This window comes from Lathamus discolor, unplaced genomic scaffold (assembly GCF_037157495.1).
Source record: "Lathamus discolor isolate bLatDis1 unplaced genomic scaffold, bLatDis1.hap1 Scaffold_123, whole genome shotgun sequence".
NCBI classification, from domain to species: Eukaryota; Metazoa; Chordata; class Aves; order Psittaciformes; family Psittacidae; genus Lathamus; species Lathamus discolor.
The window spans coordinates 31,782-50,330 of NW_027069152.1; the positions used below are offsets into that span (position 1 = coordinate 31,782).

The 18,549-nt window shown below is 51.7% G+C and overlaps 2 long non-coding RNA genes across 7 annotated transcripts; one reads left to right on the top strand and one right to left on the bottom strand.

Annotated features, from left to right (window-relative positions):
- Nucleotides 1–6,641: 6,641 nt before the first annotated feature.
- On the bottom strand, nucleotides 6,642–9,239 carry LOC136006256 (uncharacterized). 4 transcript variants are annotated; one of them, XR_010609023.1, is made up of 9 exons: nucleotides 9,199–9,239; nucleotides 9,061–9,114; nucleotides 8,868–8,931; nucleotides 7,999–8,188; nucleotides 7,873–7,926; nucleotides 7,647–7,744; nucleotides 6,884–6,955; nucleotides 6,786–6,802; nucleotides 6,683–6,699 (listed from the first exon to the last, which is right to left on the bottom strand). It is a non-coding gene; the product is annotated as an uncharacterized LOC136006256 (long non-coding RNA). The 4 variants fall into 4 exon arrangements; XR_010609024.1 differs by lacking the exons at nucleotides 8,868–8,931; nucleotides 9,061–9,114; nucleotides 9,199–9,239 and adding an exon at nucleotides 8,435–8,810; XR_010609021.1 differs by lacking the exons at nucleotides 8,868–8,931; nucleotides 9,061–9,114; nucleotides 9,199–9,239 and having other exon boundaries at nucleotides 7,999–8,810.
- Nucleotides 9,240–10,649: 1,410 nt separating this feature from the next.
- On the top strand, nucleotides 10,650–12,989 carry LOC136006258 (uncharacterized). Of its 3 annotated transcripts, XR_010609026.1 has the most exons (8): nucleotides 10,650–11,014; nucleotides 11,400–11,450; nucleotides 11,523–11,576; nucleotides 11,705–11,802; nucleotides 12,494–12,565; nucleotides 12,647–12,663; nucleotides 12,750–12,803; nucleotides 12,919–12,989. It is a non-coding gene; the product is annotated as an uncharacterized LOC136006258 (long non-coding RNA). The 3 variants fall into 3 exon arrangements; XR_010609025.1 differs by lacking the exons at nucleotides 10,650–11,014; nucleotides 11,400–11,450; nucleotides 11,523–11,576; nucleotides 11,705–11,802 and having other exon boundaries at nucleotides 11,843–12,565; XR_010609027.1 differs by lacking the exons at nucleotides 10,650–11,014; nucleotides 11,400–11,450; nucleotides 11,523–11,576; nucleotides 11,705–11,802; nucleotides 12,647–12,663 and having other exon boundaries at nucleotides 11,843–12,565.
- The last annotated feature ends 5,560 nt before the right edge of the window (nucleotides 12,990–18,549 follow it).

Here is an 18,549-nt window from a genome sequence, read left to right on the forward strand (position 1 = left end):
AAATCTGAGGCACCACCTGCGCTATAGCTGACCATTTACCTCCCAGCCACCTCCGACTGTGTCCTCAGACATTCTGGCTCAAATACTACATTGGAATGCTACATCTCAAACCCCTTCCTGCCATTCTGACGTTGTCCCCCACGCCCTCGCCTCCTACAGGAGGCCCTCTACTTAGCGTGCGTAGTGCCCTGCGTCTCGAGGCGGCCTCACTGCTCAGAACTCCCACAGCAGACGCTAGCCATCTTGCTGCCGTTACCAAGTTCCTCTTCATCATCTGCCAGAAACAAACAAAGAAAGGGGAACACGTTGTGCTGGCCATCATCTCCAGCATCCCAGCCATCCAGCCCGGCCTCTTCCTTACCAACCGTCTGCCTCCTCCCAAGCTCCTCAACACCGTGCTCACCTGTGCCAAAGCCATTCCAGACTCTGACGCCGGGCCTCTCCTCCCCTGCGTGCCCTAGGAGTGCAACAGAAGCCAGTGACCATGGTTCTTGCCAAAGTGACCCACTCCACAATCCTTCCGCTTACCTCCCTGACTCACCTCAAGCACTCATCCGACTCCCAACCTAGAGGGCAACACCTGCAATACCAAACACAAATACTGAACCCCTTTACCACGTTCTTCTCAACTCTAAGCTCACACACACACACACACACACACAAACCCCTGAACTCCTCACAGCCCTCCTCCGTTGGCACCTTCACCTCTCCCGAGTTACCTGCGGCACCTGAAACACAAAGGGAAACAGACAAACGCTGAGAGAGGGTTCCAAGATGCACCCTGCCCTCAGCAAGTCCCATCTCCCTCTCCCGTCACTCTGCTGCTCGTCCGCTGGCCTTTGCACGTCTTCCGTTCTCTTCTTTGAGCCCGTGCACCCCCTGCAGAACACAACATTAAGAGCTGGTTTTAATTTCACAAAAACTACAAGGCACTCCATCAGGTGCTGCTTCACTCTGCTAAGCATAGCTCACCTAGTCCAAGTCAGCTCTGGGGCACAGACCTCGCTGCGCTCCTCGCTCCGCACCTCCAAATTCAAAACGCACAGCAAGCCAGAAGACAGCCAGGAGAGTAAGCTGGAACTTCCTTCTGACACCACAATTTTACCCACCTGGTACCATCGCTCCACTCAACCCTCCTCCATCAGCCTCTCACACGCGGCTATCCATCTCGCCATCTGCAAGAACAACCTGGCATTAGTCACCGCAACGCCAAGCAAACCTTAGTCTGCCTCTAAGTCTCAGGCCAGACTCACACCGGCGCTCAGGTTGACATGCATACACAGACTGACATTCACACACTCTCAACACAGACCCTCACACCCTCTGGCTCACACACTAACTCCACATAATACTACCACTCCCACTCCCAAGCAGACTCTCTCGCCCTCACTCATTCATTACAAGCTTATTCCCAGAGCTCTTCTGTCCATTCACACAGATCATCAAGAGTAGACAGCTACACTGTGATTATAAAAACCCACCACCTACGCTCCAGAGCTCAAGAACTCCAGGTCAGAGAAAACCAGAGACAAACAGAACTGCCAACTACTTTATTAACATGGGAAACTACAGAGATACTCAAGGATACTTCTCATGGCTGCCTATCTTCCCAACCCCAAGGACCCTGCCAAGACCACCAGCAAACCAGCTCCGAGAATCATCACGGCCGTGCGAGGTGGCAGGCTCAACCTTAGCGGGCGTCCCCGCGCAGGCAACGGTCGCCTGGGTGGGATGAGCTTCTGCCTCCCTCACACGGCATGAGGCTCGGGCTTCCATACTCACAAACGGGCACGCTCATTGCGACGCAGGGGGCCAGCCCACATCGCAAGAAGTGGCCAACAATATCTGGGAAGGTCTGCAAGGCTCAGGACTTTTCCAGGCAGTTCTAAAGCACAACTTCCTGGGTAGGAAACAAAGCTGGACTCGTCTTGAAACAGCCAAAGCACCACTCTCTGCGAGGAGCCAAAGGCGACAAACAGCACTTGCCCACCCTTGTGTGTTTCACCACGGACCATTACCTATTGTCCCGGACGCAACACCCCAGACTTAAGCCCCACAAATGGCACCTTTTCATCCTGGCATTTAAATCTGAGGCACCACCTGCGCTATAGCTGACCATTTACCTCCCAGCCACCTCCGACTGTGTCCTCAGACATTCTGGCTCAAATACTACATTGGAATGCTACATCTCAAACCCCTTCCTGCCATTCTGACGTTGTCCCCCACGCCCTCGCCTCCTACAGGAGGCCCTCTACTTAGCGTGCGTAGTGCCCTGCGTCTCGAGGCGGCCTCACTGCTCAGAACTCCCACAGCAGACGCCAGCCATCTTGCTGCCGTTACCAAGTTCCTCTTCATCATCTGCCAGAAACAAACAAAGAAAGGGGAACACGTTGTGCTGGCCATCATCTCCAGCATCCCAGCCATCCAGCCCGGCCTCTTCCTTACCAACCGTCTGCCTCCTCCCAAGCTCCTCAACACCGTGCTCACCTGTGCCAAAGCCATTCCAGACTCTGACGCCGGGCCTCTCCTCCCCTGCGTGCCCTAGGAGTGCAACAGAAGCCAGTGACCATGGTTCTTGCCAAAGTGACCCACTCCACAATCCTTCCGCTTACCTCCCTGACTCACCTCAAGCACTCATCCGACTCCCAACCTAGAGGGCAACACCTGCAATACCAAACACAAATACTGAACCCCTTTACCACGTTCTTCTCAACTCTAAGCTCACACACACACACACACACACACACAAACCCCTGAACTCCTCACAGCCCTCCTCCGTTGGCACCTTCACCTCTCCCGAGTTACCTGCGGCACCTGAAACACAAAGGGAAACAGACAAACGCTGAGAGAGGGTTCCAAGATGCACCCTGCCCTCAGCAAGTCCCATCTCCCTCTCCCGTCACTCTGCTGCTCGTCCGCTGGCCTTTGCACGTCTTCCGTTCTCTTCTTTGAGCCCGTGCACCCCCTGCAGAACACAACATTAAGAGCTGGTTTTAATTTCACAAAAACTACAAGGCACTCCATCAGGTGCTGCTTCACTCTGCTAAGCATAGCTCACCTAGTCCAAGTCAGCTCTGGGGCACAGACCTCGCTGCGCTCCTCGCTCCGCACCTCCAAATTCAAAACGCACAGCAAGCCAGAAGACAGCCAGGAGAGTAAGCTGGAACTTCCTTCTGACACCACAATTTTACCCACCTGGTACCATCGCTCCACTCAACCCTCCTCCATCAGCCTCTCACACGCGGCTATCCATCTCGCCATCTGCAAGAACAACCTGGCATTAGTCACCGCAACGCCAAGCAAACCTTAGTCTGCCTCTAAGTCTCAGGCCAGACTCACACCGGCGCTCAGGTTGACATGCATACACAGACTGACATTCACACACTCTCAACACAGACCCTCACACCCTCTGGCTCACACACTAACTCCACATAATACTACCACTCCCACTCCCAAGCAGACTCTCTCGCCCTCACTCATTCATTACAAGCTTATTCCCAGAGCTCTTCTGTCCATTCACACAGATCATCAAGAGTAGACAGCTACACTGTGATTATAAAAACCCACCACCTACGCTCCAGAGCTCAAGAACTCCAGGTCAGAGAAAACCAGAGACAAACAGAACTGCCAACTACTTTATTAACATGGGAAACTACAGAGATACTCAAGGATACTTCTCATGGCTGCCTATCTTCCCAACCCCAAGGACCCTGCCAAGACCACCAGCAAACCAGCTCCGAGAATCATCACGGCCGTGCGAGGTGGCAGGCTCAACCTTAGCGGGCGTCCCCGCGCAGGCAACGGTCGCCTGGGTGGGATGAGCTTCTGCCTCCCTCACACGGCATGAGGCTCGGGCTTCCATACTCACAAACGGGCACGCTCATTGCGACGCAGGGGGCCAGCCCACATCGCAAGAAGTGGCCAACAATATCTGGGAAGGTCTGCAAGGCTCAGGACTTTTCCAGGCAGTTCTAAAGCACAACTTCCTGGGTAGGAAACAAAGCTGGACTCGTCTTGAAACAGCCAAAGCACCACTCTCTGCGAGGAGCCAAAGGCGACAAACAGCACTTGCCCACCCTTGTGTGTTTCACCACGGACCATTACCTATTGTCCCGGACGCAACACCCCAGACTTAAGCCCCACAAATGGCACCTTTTCATCCTGGCATTTAAATCTGAGGCACCACCTGCGCTATAGCTGACCATTTACCTCCCAGCCACCTCCGACTGTGTCCTCAGACATTCTGGCTCAAATACTACATTGGAATGCTACATCTCAAACCCCTTCCTGCCATTCTGACGTTGTCCCCCACGCCCTCGCCTCCTACAGGAGGCCCTCTACTTAGCGTGCGTAGTGCCCTGCGTCTCGAGGCGGCCTCACTGCTCAGAACTCCCACAGCAGACGCTAGCCATCTTGCTGCCGTTACCAAGTTCCTCTTCATCATCTGCCAGAAACAAACAAAGAAAGGGGAACACGTTGTGCTGGCCATCATCTCCAGCATCCCAGCCATCCAGCCCGGCCTCTTCCTTACCAACCGTCTGCCTCCTCCCAAGCTCCTCAACACTGTGCTCACCTGTGCCAAAGCCATTCCGGACTCTGACGCCGGGCCTCTCCTCCCCTGCGTGCCCTAGGAGTGCAACAGAAGCCAGTGACTATGGTTCTTGCCAAAGTGACCCACTCCACAATCCTTCCGCTTACCTCCCTGACTCACCTCAAGCACTCATCCGACTCCCAACCTAGAGGGCAACACCTGCAATACCAAACACAAATACTGAACCCCTTTACCACGTTCTTCTCAACTCTAAGCTCACACACACACACACACACACACACAAACCCCTGAACTCCTCACAGCCCTCCTCCGTTGGCACCTTCACCTCTCCCGAGTTACCTGCGGCACCTGAAACACAAAGGGAAACAGACAAACGCTGAGAGAGGGTTCCAAGATGCACCCTGCCCTCAGCAAGTCCCATCTCCCTCTCCCGTCACTCTGCTGCTCGTCCGCTGGCCTTTGCACGTCTTCCGTTCTCTTCTTTGAGCCCGTGCACCCCCTGCAGAACACAACATTAAGAGCTGGTTTTAATTTCACAAAAACTACAAGGCACTCCATCAGGTGCTGCTTCACTCTGCTAAGCATAGCTCACCTAGTCCAAGTCAGCTCTGGGGCACAGACCTCGCTGCGCTCCTCGCTCCGCACCTCCAAATTCAAAACGCACAGCAAGCCAGAAGACAGCCAGGAGAGTAAGCTGGAACTTCCTTCTGACACCACAATTTTACCCACCTGGTACCATCGCTCCACTCAACCCTCCTCCATCAGCCTCTCACACGCGGCTATCCATCTCGCCATCTGCAAGAACAACCTGGCATTAGTCACCGCAACGCCAAGCAAACCTTAGTCTGCCTCTAAGTCTCAGGCCAGACTCACACCGGCGCTCAGGTTGACATGCATACACAGACTGACATTCACACACTCTCAACACAGACCCTCACACCCTCTGGCTCACACACTAACTCCACATAATACTACCACTCCCACTCCCAAGCAGACTCTCTCGCCCTCACTCATTCATTACAAGCTTATTCCCAGAGCTCTTCTGTCCATTCACACAGATCATCAAGAGTAGACAGCTACACTGTGATTATAAAAACCCACCACCTACGCTCCAGAGCTCAAGAACTCCAGGTCAGAGAAAACCAGAGACAAACAGAACTGCCAACTACTTTATTAACATGGGAAACTACAGAGATACTCAAGGATACTTCTCATGGCTGCCTATCTTCCCAACCCCAAGGACCCTGCCAAGACCACCAGCAAACCAGCTCCGAGAATCATCACGGCCGTGCGAGGTGGCAGGCTCAACCTTAGCGGGCGTCCCCGCGCAGGCAACGGTCGCCTGGGTGGGATGAGCTTCTGCCTCCCTCACACGGCATGAGGCTCGGGCTTCCATACTCACAAACGGGCACGCTCATTGCGACGCAGGGGGCCAGCCCACATCGCAAGAAGTGGCCAACAATATCTGGGAAGGTCTGCAAGGCTCAGGACTTTTCCAGGCAGTTCTAAAGCACAACTTCCTGGGTAGGAAACAAAGCTGGACTCGTCTTGAAACAGCCAAAGCACCACTCTCTGCGAGGAGCCAAAGGCGACAAACAGCACTTGCCCACCCTTGTGTGTTTCACCACGGACCATTACCTACTGTCCCGGACGCAACACCCCAGACTTAAGCCCCACAAATGGCACCTTTTCATCCTGGCATTTAAATCTGAGGCACCACCTGCGCTATAGCTGACCATTTACCTCCCAGCCACCTCCGACTGTGTCCTCAGACATTCTGGCTCAAATACTACATTGGAATGCTACATCTCAAACCCCTTCCTGCCATTCTGACGTTGTCCCCCACGCCCTCGCCTCCTACAGGAGGCCCTCTACTTAGCGTGCGTAGTGCCCTGCGTCTCGAGGCGGCCTCACTGCTCAGAACTCCCACAGCAGACGCCAGCCATCTTGCTGCCGTTACCAAGTTCCTCTTCATCATCTGCCAGAAACAAACAAAGAAAGGGGAACACGTTGTGCTGGCCATCATCTCCAGCATCCCAGCTATCTATGCCAGCCTTTTCTGTAACTCTACTTCGCCTTTACATTATGCTCACCTACTCCCAATCTATTGCAGAATACAATGCTGGGCTTCTCCTGCACTCTAGGACCTAGGAGTACAATAGAAAGAAATGACCATGGTGCTTGTAAAAAGTGACCAACCCCCACAACCATTATTGTTACCTCTCCGACTCACCTCAAATACTCATCTGACTGCAGAAGTGGAACGCAAGACCTGCAATAACCAACACTACTACTGAACCCTTTGCCATGTTATTCTCAGCTCTTACTCACCACTCACGCAGACAACCTTCTGACAGCCCTCCTCAGCTGGCAGCTTCACCTCTCTTGATTTAAGTGTGGCACCTAAAAAAGAAATGGAAACAGGCACTCATGGAGAGAAAAACAGAAGCTTTGGCCGACCCTGAAATAAGTTGCTACTGGGGTGTTCCAAGCATGGCTCACCTTGACTGAGTCATCTGAATGTTATTTTTCAGCTCGAGTGTGAGGATGAGTTTGAGCCAGGGAGTCTTAGCCAGGTAGTCAGAACCAGGAATTCTGTGTTAGAATCAACTTGAGATTTGTGTGGATGCATGAGCCAGTACGTGTCAGACTAAACCTAAGTGAGTGTGAGGAGAAGTCAGCGCCAGAGAACGTCTGTGCAGCTTAAACATGAACATGAGTCTGAGCCAGTCTGTGTGAGAAGGAGCCTGCACTGTCTGCCAGTCTTGAATATGAGTCTAAGCCAATGAAAGCCAGAAAATTAAAGCTGGGGAGCAGGCAATGAACCAGAACCAGACGAAACAAGACCCAGCTGTGGATCGTCAGGGTGCTTTTATCCCAGCTGGGAGTTTGCCCCACCCCTGACCCAGGGCACTGGGGGAAGGGCTGTGGGTGACACCCTCCCTCCCTAACACAGTCAAGCTGTAGCTGCCCTACCCATGTAAGCTCATGCTACAGAGTAACCCCCTGCCTTTCCCTCAGCCCCATGCTACATTTCAAACCCCGGACCTTGTCCCCCACCCTCCAGCCCCAAGCAGCAGTCCCTCTACTTAGCTTCCATAGTGCCATGGGTTTCAAGCTGGCCTTGATGCTCAGAACACCCACATCAGAGTCCTGTGATCTTGCCACAGCTGCCAAGTTTCTCTTTATCACCTGCAGCAACCAAACCAGCAAACAGGAACACACTGTGCTGGCCACCATCATCACCAGCACCCCACCCACCAGTGCTGGCCTGCTCTGTAACAGCCCTCTTTCTCCTTCAAAGCTCATCATGTGCTTGCCTGTTCCAAACCCACAGTGGAGTCCGACATTGAGCCTCTCCTCACCTCCAGGTCCTAGGAGTACAATAGAGACAAATGATCACCCTGCTTGCAAAAAGGGACCGACCCCACTATCCTTCTCCTTACCTGTCTGACTCACTTCAAGCACTCATCCGACTCCAAAGGTAGAGGGCAGCTCTGCAACACCGAGCACAAATACTGACCCCCTTTGCCATGCTCTCCTCAACAATTAAGCACCCCCAACACACACAACCCCCGATCTTCTCACAGCCCTCCTGAGTTTGCAGCTTCACCTCCCTCGAGTTATCTGCAGCACCTAGAAAAGTAAAGGGAACATGCACACACTGACAGAGATACAGAAGCTGCACCCTTCCCTCAGGAAGTCCCATCTCTCTCTCCTGTCACTTTACTACTCATCCACTAGCCCTCAGAGCTTTTCCATCCCTTTATTCTAACGTGTACACCCCCTGGAATACACCACCAACAAAAAGTAATTGCAGCTTTATGAAAATGACAAGACCCTAAAATAAATTGCTGCTTGGGTGGTCTAAGCTTTGCTCACCTTGGCTAAATCACCTGAATGTCTTTGTTTAGTTAGAATGTGAGAGCTAGTCTGAACCAGGAAGCCTATGTTAGTCTCGATGTGAGACTCGTGTGGTTGGGCGAGCCAGTCAATGCCAAATTGAGCCTAAATCTGAACTAGAGTGTCTGTGCTGTTTAAGTATATGAGCCTGAGCCAGTCTGTGTGGAAGAAAACCTCTTTGAGACTAAGCCCTAGAATGTGAGACAGAAAACCCCCACCCAGTCTGAAACCAAGTATAGTTTTGAGCCTAACTTCATAAAAGTGAAGCTATGGAATCTGAGAATTTTGAAGAGAAATCTAAGCCCCAAAAAGAAACTTCCTGCCATTCTGACGTTGTCCCCCACGCCCTCGCCTCCTACAGGAGTCCCTCTACTTAGCGTACGTAGTGCCGTGCGTCTCAAGGCGGCCTCACTGCTCAGAACTCCCACAGCAGACGCCAGCCATGCTGCTGCCGTTACCAAGTTCCTCTTCATCATCTGCCAGAAACAAACAAAGAAAGGGGAACACGTTGTGCTGTCCATCATCTCCAGCATCCCAGCCATCCAGCTCGGCCTCTTCCTTACCAACCGTCTGCCTCCTCCCAAGCTCCTCAACACCGTGCTCACCTGTGCCAAAGCCATTCCAGACTCTGACGCCGGGCCTCTCCTCCCCTGCGTGCCCTAGGAGTGCAACAGAAGCCAGTGACCATGGTTCTTGCCAAAGTGACCGACTCCACAATCCTTCCGCTTACCTCCCTGACTCACCTCAAGCACTCATCCGACTCCCAACCTAGAGGGCAACACCTGCAATACCAAACACAAATACTGAATCTTTTTGCCATGTTCTTCTAAACATGAGGGCATCACACTCAAAATGAAACCCTTTACCTTTTTATAGCTGGAACTGGAAGCTGGATAAAAGCCTTAGAAGGCTCCTGCTGATGTGACTGAAAAAAAAGCTGTTCTCTGCTTTATGTTTGTAAGTAATGAACACGAATGCCTGACCAGCTTTTAACCAGCCAACACAAGCACTCTGTATATGAAGGACTAAGTTCCAAGAACAAGCTTAACACTTTCAGTTCTAGCAGTGAGTTGGAAGCACCAAAACAGCACACAAGCTAATGCACTCATTAAAACAGTCAAGCTGTACTACCCTGCCCACTATAAGATGGTGCTAAAAAAAGTCCCACTTATTTTTTCTCATCCCCATGGTGTATTTCAAATCTCTTTCTGCTATCCTGATGCTGTTTCCCCCGTCTGTTCTGTGGAAAACTAATCTTTCTGCTTAGTTTTTATAGTGTCATAAGTCTCAAACTAAAATTGTTGCTCAGATCTCCCACACTAGACACATGGGTGTTTACTGCACCCACCCAATTTATTTTTATCATTTGCAGTAACAGGAATAAAAGGAAAAAATAAAAGAACTGCCACACAACATTCTGCAGACTAAGACAAGGAAATTCCCTGAAATATTTATTATATGCAGACTGTAATGAACAAGCACTCTGTAATTTAGAGTTTTAAAATAAGAAATATACAAGCTGAAAAGCATCCTTTTATCTTTCCCTGCCAAAAGTCATCAGTTATTTAACAGCCACTACATCCCAAAAGAACATTAATATTATGTTTTGGTATTCTTTAGACCCAAGTGTCCAACTTAGTTTTTGAAAGAGCACAAACCCAAAGGCACTCTTGAAGTAACTCTTAAACATATAAATGGAATGTTTGCTCAGTAACCACTGTTATAAATATTTTATGAGAAATAAAAGACAAATAATAAGAACATAAACTGTAAACAAATTTTTCTTTAAGTTCTGTGTCTGAGAGCAATTAAAAAAAACACTTACCTGAACACCACCACTAAGAACAGCACCTCAAGTAAAACCACAGCACAAAGAAATTCATTTATACAAGAAGATGCAAAACCAAAGATAGCTTAAAAAAATTAGCTCAGAAAAAATCATTTCAAAAAACTCAAAAAACAAAAGCAATACACACATCATTAAAACCACAAAACACCCCAAAGACCTTACCTTGAATAGCATCAAATCCTAAAGAAGACCCTTACTCTGAAGCTGTGCCTTATATACCCCAGGCCCTACCCACAACACCCCCCCTCCCCAGTGCCCTGGCTCAGGGGTGGGGCAAACCAGCTGCTGGGATAAAAACAGCCTGACAAGGTGCACCTGGTTTTTGTTGTTTTGGGTTTGGTTTCTTGGCTGCTCTCTGATTTTAACTTCTTGGGTTTCTTTTTGGGGCTTAGATTTCTCTTAAAAATTCTCAGATTCCATAGCTTCACTTTTATGAAGTTAGGCTCAAAACTATACTTGGTTTCAGACTGGGTGGGGGTTTTCTGTCTCACATTCTAGGGCTTAGTCTCAAAGAGGTTTTCTTCCACACAGACTGGCTCAGGCTCATATACTTAAACAGCACAGACACTCTAGTTCAGATTTAGGCTCAATTTGGCATTGACTGGCTCGCCCAACCACACGAGTCTCACATCGAGACTAACATAGGCTTCCTGGTTCAGACTAGCTCTCACATTCTAACTAAACAAAGACATTCAGGTGATTTAGCCAAGGTGAGCAAAGCTTAGACCACCCAAGCAGCAATTTATTTTAGGGTCTTGTCATTTTCATAAAGCTGCAATTACTTTTTGTTGGTGGTGTATTCCAGGGGGTGTACACGTTAGAATAAAGGGATGGAAAAGCTCTGAGGGCTAGTGGATGAGTAGTAAAGTGACAGGAGAGAGAGATGGGACTTCCTGAGGGAAGGGTGCAGCTTCTGTATCTCTGTCAGTGTGTGCATGTTCCCTTTACTTTTCTAGGTGCTGCAGATAACTCGAGGGAGGTGAAGCTGCAAACTCAGGAGGGCTGTGAGAAGATCGGGGGTTGTGTGTGTTGGGGGTGCTTAATTGTTGAGGAGAGCATGGCAAAGGGGGTCAGTATTTGTGCTCGGTGTTGCAGGGCTGCCCTCTACCTTTGGAGTCGGATGAGTGCTTGAAGTGAGTCAGACAGGTAAGGAGAAGGATAGTGGGGTCGGTCCCTTTTTGCAAGCAGGGTGATCATTTGTCTCTATTGTACTCCTAGGACCTGGAGGTGAGGAGAGGCTCAATGTCGGACTCCACTGTGGGTTTGGAACAGGCAAGCACATGATGAGCTTTGAAGGAGAAAGAGGGCTGTTACAGAGCAGGCCAGCACTGGTGGGTGGGGTGCTGGTGATGATGGTGGCCAGCACAGTGTGTTCCTGTTTGCTCGTTTGTTTGCTGCAGGTGATAAAGAGAAACTTGGCAGCTGTGGCAAGATCACAGGACTCTGATGTGGGTGTTCTGAGCATCAAGGCCAGCTTGAAACCCATGGCACTATGGAAGCTAAGTAGAGGGACTGCTGCTTGGGGCTGGAGGGTGGGGGACAAGGTCCGGGGTTTGAAATGTAGCATGGGGCTGAGGGAAAGGCAGGGGGTTACTCTGTAGCATGAGCTTACATGGGTAGGGCAGCTACAGCTTGACTGTGTTAGGGAGGGAGGGTGTCACCCACAGCCCTTCCCCCAGTGCCCTGGGTCAGGGGTGGGGCAAACTCCCAGCTGGGATAAAAGCACCCTGACGATCCACAGCTGGGTCTTGTTTCGTCTGGTTCTGGTTCATTGCCTGCTCCCCAGCTTTAATTTTCTGGCTTTCATTGGCTTAGACTCATATTCAAGACTGGCAGACAGTGCAGGCTCCTTCTCACACAGACTGGCTCAGACTCATGTTCATGTTTAAGCTGCACAGACGTTCTCTGGCGCTGACTTCTCCTCACACTCACTTAGGCTTAGTCTGACACTGACTGGCTCATGCATCCACACAAATCTCAAGTTGATTCTAACACAGAATTCCTGGTTCTGACTACCTGGCTAAGACTCCCTGGCTCAAACTCATCCTCACACTCGAGCTGAAAAATAACATTCAGATGACTCAGTCAAGGTGAGCCATGCTTGGAACACCCCAGTAGCAACTTATTTCAGGGTCGGCCAAAGCTTCTGTTTTTCTCTCCATGAGTGCCTGTTTCCATTTCTTTTTTAGGTGCCACACTTAAATCAAGAGAGGTGAAGCTGCCAGCTGAGGAGGGCTGTCAGAAGGTTGTCTGCGTGAGTGGTGAGTAAGAGCTGAGAATAACATGGCAAAGGGTTCAGTAGTAGTGTTGGTTATTGCAGGTCTTGCGTTCTACTTCTGCAGTCAGAGGAGTATTTGAGGTGAGTCGGAGAGGTAACAATAAGGGTTGTGGGGGTTGGTCACTTTTTACAAGCACCATGGTCATTTCTTTCTATTGTACTCCTAGGTCCTAGAGTGCAGGAGAAGCCCAGCATTGTATTCTGCAATAGATTGGGAGTAGGTGAGCATAATGTAAAGGCGAAGTAGAGTTACAGAAAAGGCTGGCATAGATAGCTGGGATGCTGGAGATGATGGCCAGCACAACGTGTTCCCCTTTCTTTGTTTGTTTCTGGCAGATGATGAAGAGGAACTTGGTAACGGCAGCAAGATGGCTGGCGTCTGCTGTGGGAGTTCTGAGCAGTGAGGCCGCCTCGAGACGCAGGGCACTACGCACGCTAAGTAGAGGGCCTCCTGTAGGAGGCGAGGGCGTGGGGGACAACGTCAGAATGGCAGGAAGGGGTTTGAGATGTAGCATTCCAATGTAGTATTTGAGCCAGAATGTCTGAGGACACAGTCGGAGGTGGCTGGGAGGTAAATGGTCAGCTATAGCGCAGGTGGTGCCTCAGATTTAAATGCCAGGATGAAAAGGTGCCATTTGTGGGGCTTAAGTCTGGGGTGTTGCGTCCGGGACAGTAGGTAATGGTCCGTGGTGAAACACACAAGGGTGGGCAAGTGCTGTTTGTCGCCTTTGGCTCCTCGCAGAGAGTGGTGCTTTGGCTGTTTCAAGACGAGTCCAGCTTTGTTTCCTACCCAGGAAGTTGTGCTTTAGAACTGCCTGGAAAAGTCCTGAGCCTTGCAGACCTTCCCAGATATTGTTGGCCACTTCTTGCGATGTGGGCTGGCCCCCTGCGTCGCAATGAGCGTGCCCGTTTGTGAGTATGGAAGCCCGAGCCTCATGCCGTGTGAGGGAGGCAGAAGCTCATCCCACCCAGGCGACCGTTGCCTGCGCGGGGACGCCCGCTAAGGTTGAGCCTGCCACCTCGCACGGCCGTGATGATTCTCGGAGCTGGTTTGCTGGTGGTCTTGGCAGGGTCCTTGGGGTTGGGAAGATAGGCAGGCATGAGAAGTATCCTTGAGTATCTCTGTAGTTTCCCATGTTAATAAAGTAGTTGGCAGTTCTGTTTGTCTCTGGTTTTCTCTGACCTGGAGTTCTTGAGCTCTGGAAGGGAGGTGGTGGGTTTTTATAATCACAGTGTAGCTGTCTACTCTTGATGATCTGTGCGAATGGACAGAAGAGCTCTGGGAATAAGCTTGTAATGAATGAGTCGGGGGCAGAGAGTCTGCTTGGGAGTGGGTGTGATAGTATATAATTTGTGAAATTAAAACCAGCTCTTAATGTTGTGTTCTGCAGGGGGTGCACGGGCTCAAAGAAGAGAACGGAAGACGTGCAAAGACCAGCGGACGAGCAGCAGAGTGACGGGAGAGGGAGATGGGACTTGCTGAGGGCAGGGTGCATCTTGGAACCCTCTCTCAGCGTTTGTCTGTTTCCCTTTGTGTTTCAGGTGCCGCAGGTAACTCGGGAGAGGTGAAGGTGCCAACGGAGGAGGGCTGTGAGGAGTTCAGGGGTTTGTGTGTGTGTGTGTGTGTGTGTGAGCTTAGAATTGAGAAGAACGTGGTAAAGGGGTTCAGTATTTGTGTTCGGTATTGCAGGTGTTGCCCTCTAGGTCTGAATTGGGCCAAAGTAGTGCCAAGCCATGCTGTGTAGCAAACAAGCCGTTCTGCCTGTAGCAAACGAGGGTGGGCTGGGCTCTGCTGGGCTGGACAAGGCTAAACTGTGTTGAAGTGGGCTAAACTGGGCTGGGCTGGTCTGAAGTGGGCCAAAGTGGTCTAAACTCTCCTGAAGTGGGCCAAACTGGGCTGAACAGTGCTGGAGTGGCTGAAGTGGGCTGAAGGGGGCTTCACTGGGTTAGACAGATCTGAGCTTGTCTGAAAGTGACTGGACTGGGCCGAATTGGAGTAAATTTTGCTGGGCTGGGCTGAGCTGAGGTAAACTGGCTTGAAGAGGCTGATCATGTCTTGGCTGGGCTGGGCTGTGCTAAACCGGGCTGAACTGTGCTAAAGTGGGCCTAATTGGGCTCAGCTTGTCTGCGCTGAGCTGCAGTAGGCTGGGCTGTAAAGTGGGCTGAACAGGGTTAAATTGGGCAGGGATAAGATGGACTGGGCTAAACTGGGCTGGACTGAGCTGCCCTAAAGTATGCTACGTTGGTCTGGGAAGGGCTAAAGTGGGCTAAACTGTAGTGGGCTGGGCTGCGTTGGGCTAAAGTGAGCTGGACTGGTCTGAATTGGGCTTAACTGTGACAAAGTGTTCTGCATAGATGTGAATTGGGATAAACTAGGCTGAACTGGTCTAAAGTGTGCTGGGCTGGTCTGAAGTGGGCTGAAGTGGGCTCAAGAGGCCTAAGGCGTGCTGGATGGTCTGAATTGGGCTAAACCCTGCTGAACTGTGCTAAATTGGTTGGGACAGGTCTGAACTGGGCTGGGCTGAGCTAAGTTGGTCTGGCCAGGGCAAAACTGGTCTGAAGTGGGCTAAAGTGGGCTGGGCTGGGCTGAAGTGGAACGGACTTTGCTAAAGCTGGCTGCGCTGGGCTGAAGTGGGCTGAAGGGGCTGGGGGGAGCTGGAAAGGGCTGGACAGGGCTAATGGGGCCTGGACTGAAGTGGGGTAAAGTGTCTGAAGTGAGATAAGCTGGGCTGGACTGGTGTGCACTGGGCTAAACTGGGCTGTGCTGGGCTAAAGTGGTCTGGAGAGGTCTGAAGTGGGCCAAAATGTGCTGGACTGGGCTAAACTGTCCTTGGGTGGGCTTAATTGCAGTGGACTGAGCTAAAGTGGGCTGGACTGGTCTGAATTGGGCCAAAGTAGTGCCAAGCCATGCTGTGTAGCAAACGAGCCGTTCTGCCTGTAGCAAACGAGGGTGGGCTGGGCTCTGCTGGGCTGGACAAGGCTAAACTGTGTTGAAGTGGGCTAAACTGGGCTGGGCTGGTCTGAAGTGGGCCAAAGTGGTCTAAACTCTCCTGAAGTGGGCCAAACTGGGCTGAACTGTGCTGGAGTGGCTGAACTGGGCCGAAGGGGCCTTCACTGAGTTAGACAGATCTGAGCTTGTCTGAAAGTGACTGGACTGGGCCGAATTGGAGTAAATTTTGCTGGGCTGGGCTGAGCTGAGGTAAACTGGCTTGAAGAGGCTGATCATGTCTTGGCTGGGCTGGGCTGTGCTAAACCGGGCTGAACTGTGCTAAAGTGGGCCTAATTGGGCTCAGCTTGTCTGCGCTGAGCTGCAGTAGGCTGGGCTGTAAAGTGGGCTGAACAGGGTTAAATTGGGCAGGGATAAGATGGACTGGGCTAAACTGGGCTGGACTGAGCTGCCCTAAAGTATGCTACGTTGGTCTGGGAAGGGCTAAAGTGGGCTAAACTGTAGTGGGCTGGGCTGCGTTGGGCTAAAGTGGGCTGGACTGGTCTGAATTGGGCTTAACTGTGACAAAGTGTTCTGCATAGATGTGAATTGGGATAAACTAGGCTGAACTGGTCTAAAGTGTGCTGGGCTGGTCTGAAGTGGGCTGAAGTGGGCTCAAGAGGCCTAAGGCATGCTGGATGGTCTGAATTGGGCTAAACCCTGCTGAACTGTGCTAAATTGGTTGGGACAGGTCTGAACTGGGCTGGGCTGAGCAAACTTGGTCTGGCCAGGGCAAAACTGGTCTGAAGTGGGCTAAAGTGGGCTGGGCTGGGCTGAAGTGGAACGGACTTTGCTAAAGCTGGCTGCGCTGGGCTGAAGTGGGCTGAAGGGGCTGGGGGGAGCTGGAAAGGGCTGGACAGGGCTAATGGGGCCTGGACTGAAGTGGGGTAAAGTGTCTGAAGTGAGATAAGCTGGGCTGGACTGGTGTGCACTGGGCTAAACTGGGCTGTGCTGGGCTAAAGTGGTCTGGAGAGGTCTGAAGTGGGCCAAAATGTGCTGGACTGGGCTAAACTGTCCTTGGGTGGGCTTAATTGCAGTGGACTGAGCTAAAGTGGGCTGGACTGGTCTGAATTGGGCCAAAGTAGTGCCAAGCCATGCTGTGTAGCAAACGAGCCGTTCTGCCTGTAGCAAACGAGGGTGGGCTGGGCTCTGCTGGGCTGGACAAGGCTAAACTGTGTTGAAGTGGGCTAAACTGGGCTGGGCTGGTCTGAAGTGGGCCAAAGTGGTCTAAACTCTCCTGAAGTGGGCCAAACTGGGCTGAACTGTGCTGGAGTGGCTGAACTGGGCCGAAGGGGCCTTCACTGGGTTAGACAGATCTGAGCTTGTCTGAAAGTGACTGGACTGGGCCGAATTGGAGTAAATTTTGCTGGGCTGGGCTGAGCTGAGGTAAACTGGCTTGAAGAGGCTGATCATGTCTTGGCTGGGCTGGGCTGTGCTAAACCGGGCTGAACTGTGCTAAAGTGGGCCTAATTGGGCTCAGCTTGTCTGCGCTGAGCTGCAGTGGGCTGGGCTGTAAAGTGGGGTGAACTGGGTTAAACTGGGCAGGGATAAGATGGACTGGGCTAAACTGGGCTGGACTGAGCTGGCCTAAAGTACGCTACGTTGGGCTGGGAAGGGCTAAAGTGGGCTAAACGGTAGTGGGCTGGGCTGCGTTGGGCTAAAGTGGGCTGGACTGGTCTGAATTGGGCTTAACTGTGACAAAGTGTTCTGGATAGATGTGATTTGGGATAAACTAGGCTGAACTGGTCTAAAGTGTGCTGGGCTGGTCTGAAGTGTGGCTGAAGTGGGCTCAAGAGGCCTAAGGCGTGCTGGATGGTCTGAATTGGGCTAAACCCTGCTGAACTGTGCTAAATTGGTTGGGACAGGTCTGAACTGGGCTGGGCTGAGCTAAGTTGGTCTGGCCAGGGCAAAACTGGTCTGAAGTGGGCTAAAGTGGGCTGGGCTGGGCTGAAGTGGAACGGACTTTGCTAAAGCTGGCTGCGCTGGGCTGAAGTGGGCTGAAGGGGCTGGGGGGAGCTGGAAAGGGCTGGACAGGGCTAATGGGGCCTGGACTGAAGTGGGGTAAAGTGTCTGAAGTGAGATAAGCTGGGCTGGACTGGTGTGCACTGGGCTAAACTGGGCTGTGCTGGGCTAAAGTGGTCTGGAGAGGTCTGAAGTGGGCCAAAATGTGCTGGACTGGGCTAAACTGTCCTTGGGTGGGCTTAATTGCAGTGGACTGAGCTAAAGTGGGCTGGACTGGTCTGAATTGGGCCAAAGTAGTGCCAAGCCATGCTGTGTAGCAAACGAGCCGTTCTGCCTGTAGCAAACGAGGGTGGGCTGGGCTCTGCTGGGCTGGACAAGGCTAAACTGTGTTGAAGTGGGCTAAACTGGGCTGGGCTGGTCTGAAGTGGGCCAAAGTGGTCTAAACTCTCCTGAAGTGGGCCAAACTGGGCTGAACTGTGCTGGAGTGGCTGAACTGGGCCGAAGGGGCCTTCACTGAGTTAGACAGATCTGAGCTTGTCTGAAAGTGACTGGACTGGGCCGAATTGGAGTAAATTTTGCTGGGCTGGGCTGAGCTGAGGTAAACTGGCTTGAAGAGGCTGATCATGTCTTGGCTGGGCTGGGCTGTGCTAAACCAGGCTGAACTGTGCTAAAGTGGGCCTAATTGGGCTCAGCTTGTCTGCGCTGAGCTGCAGTGGGCTGGGCTGTAAAGTGGGGTGAACTGGGTTAAACTGGGCAGGGATAAGATGGACTGGGCTAAACTGGGCTGGACTGAGCTGCCCTAAAGTATGCTACGTTGGGCTGGGAAGGGCTAAAGTGGGCTAAACGGTAGTGGGCTGGGCTGCGTTGGGCTAAAGTGGGCTGGACTGGTCTGAATTGGGCTTAACTGTGACAAAGTGTTCTGGATAGATGTGAATTGGGATAAACTAGGCTGAACTGGTCTAAAGTGTGCTGGGCTGGTCTGAAGTGTGGCTGAAGTGGGCTCAAGAGGGCTAAGGCTT